Source organism: Tetranychus urticae, unplaced genomic scaffold, assembly GCF_039701765.1.
Source record: "Tetranychus urticae isolate SD_2017Ah unplaced genomic scaffold, NJAU_TeUrti_SD_1.0 Scaffold_8, whole genome shotgun sequence".
Classification (NCBI taxonomy): domain Eukaryota; kingdom Metazoa; phylum Arthropoda; class Arachnida; order Trombidiformes; family Tetranychidae; genus Tetranychus; species Tetranychus urticae.
In genome coordinates, this window is record NW_028315840.1 from 90,001 (window position 1) to 92,500 (window position 2,500).

General features: G+C 44.3%; 2 non-coding genes across 2 annotated transcripts in view; both read left to right on the plus strand.

Moving 5' to 3' along the window:
* LOC149092540 (small subunit ribosomal RNA) overlaps positions 1-1,909 on the plus strand; it is a 2,170-nt gene extending 261 nt beyond the window's left edge. The window contains exon 1 of the ribosomal RNA XR_016200833.1: positions 1-1,909. This exon is cut by the window's left edge and continues 261 nt beyond it. This is a non-coding gene — a ribosomal RNA (small subunit ribosomal RNA).
* A 487-nt stretch (positions 1,910-2,396) lies between these two features.
* LOC149092541 (5.8S ribosomal RNA) overlaps positions 2,397-2,500 on the plus strand; it is a 155-nt gene continuing 51 nt past the window's right edge. Inside the window, exon 1 of the ribosomal RNA XR_016200813.1 lies at positions 2,397-2,500. This exon is cut by the window's right edge and continues 51 nt beyond it. This is a non-coding gene — a ribosomal RNA (5.8S ribosomal RNA).

Sequence of the window (2,500 nt, forward strand, 5' to 3'; positions counted from 1 at the left end):
GTGATTTCGGTCGCTGTCTAAGGACTAGCAGTGGGGATCTTAGCAACTTCGGTTGCATTTCTTGTGATGACTCTGAATAACTGAGCAAATCGTATGGCCTCTGAGCCGACGATGTATCCCTCAAGCAACTGCCTTATCAACTGTCGATGGTAGGTTATGCGCCTACCATGGTTGTAACGGGTAACGGGGAATTAGGGTTCGATTCCGGAGAGGGAGCCTGAGAAACGGCTACCACATCTAAGGAAGGCAGCAGGCGCGCAAATTACACAATCCCAGTACGGGGATGTAGTGACGAAAAATAACAATACGGGACTCTATTGAGGCCCCGTAATTGGAATGAGTACAATTTAAATCCTTTAACGAGGATCTATTGGAGGGCAAGTCTGGTGCCAGCAGCCGCGGTAATTCCAGCTCCAATAGCGTATATTAAAGTTGCTGCGGTTAAAAAGCTCGTAGTTGGATTTCAGTCGAACCTATGGGGTCCACTGATTAAAGGGTTAGATGGTGATGTTAGGTTTCTTGCTTGTGTCTACGGATGCTTGCTTGAACCTTCATTCCTCTTTCCTGGTGGTTACATTCATAGTGTTTAGACAGAAAATTGCTCGATATTTGCTATCAATGCTCTTTACCGAGTGTTGATTCAAGCGATCGAGACTTTTACCTTGAAAAAATCAGAGTGCTCAAAGCAGGCGTCCAAAACCTCGAAAGAGGTGCCTAAAAACGGTATGGTCAACCATCTATATGATGCGTACCACTACCTTAACTTGAATGATCTTGCATGGAATAATGGAATAGGACCTTGGTTCTATTTTGTTGGTCTTAAGAATCCAAGGTAATGATTAAGAGGGACAGACGGGGGCATTTGTATTGCGGCGCTAGAGGTGAAATTCTTGGACCGTCGCAAGACAAACTACAGCGAAAGCATTTGCCAAGAATGTTTTCATTAATCAAGAACGAAAGTTAGAGGTTCGAAGGCGATCAGATACCGCCCTAGTTCTAACCATAAACGATGCCAACCAGCGATCATTCTGAGTAACTAATTTCATGACTCGAATGGAAGCTTCCGGGAAACCAAAGTTTTTGGGTTCCGGGGGAAGTATGGTTGCAAAGCTGAAACTTAAAGGAATTGACGGAAGGGCACCACCAGGAGTGGAGCTTGCGGCTTAATTTGACTCAACACGGGAAAACTCACCCGGCCCGGACACTGAGAGGATTGACAGATTGAGAGCTCTTTCTTGATTCAGTGGGTGGTGGTGCATGGCCGTTCTTAGTTGGTGGAGTGATTTGTCTGGTTAATTCCGATAACGAACGAGACTCTAGCCTACTAAATAGACTTGCAGTTTACACTGCAGTACTCCCCCTTAGTCAACCTGTGGGTGGTAGTATCTCTTGATGGTTTCGGCTGTTGAGGGCTCTGCTGCTATTAGCCTACAGAATTGGCTAGGGTAAGGATGCTGTAGCACTGTAAGGACTTCTTAGAGGGACAAGCGGCGCTCGCAGCCGCACGAAACAGAGCAATAACAGGTCTGTGATGCCCTTAGATGTCCGGGGCCGCACGCGTGCTACACTGAAGTGGTCATCGTGCATACTGTTTCCTGCTCCGAAAGGAGTGGGTAACCGCTTGAACCCATTTCGTGATGGGGATTGGGCATTGTAATTATTGCCCATGAACGAGGAATTCCCAGTAAGCGTGAGTCATTAGCTTGCGTTGATTACGTCCCTGCCCTTTGTACACACCGCCCGTCGCTACTACCGATTGAATGATTTAGTGAGGACTTCGGACTGGTCAATCCAGACCATTGGGAAACTAGTGGTCGGATTGTGCTGGAAAGATGTTCAAACTTGATCATTTAGAGGAAGTAAAAGTCGTAACAAGGTTTCCGTAGGTGAACCTGCGGAAGGATCATTAACGTATTACCCTCTTATTATAAGAGAAATACAACCTTCAAACAATCAAACACTCTGCATAGTGATATTGTAGATGCTAATATGGTGAATGCAATTGAATTGTATTTGCATTAGAGTCGCAATTGTGAATGTTTATTGCAAACATTTAGCCATTGCAACATGATTCTAATTTGCATTACATTCGTTCATTCATACATCCATCTTTCATTATCCAATGCAACAAAGAGTGAGGGTTATCTAACGATAGCCATAATTTCTTTTGCAAAACAATTGTAGTTTATAATGAAAAGCCTGTCTTGCTACATACTTGGTACCTGATCAAGTCTTCAGCTTATGCTGACGGCAAGGTTTAAAGAAGGAAGTTTTACACTTCTTCGCCTAACTAAGTAAAGACAACTATGGTTTTTATAAACTGCATACAATTGTTTTCAAACCCTCTCAATGCAGATTTAGGATACTTATTAAAAGTCCCACGGTGGCAAAGATACATCTTCAAGCGGTGGATCACTCGAATTACCAATCGATGAAGAACGTAGCTAGCTACGATAATCGGTGCGAATTGCAGGACACGCCGAGCACTTGAGCTTCCAAC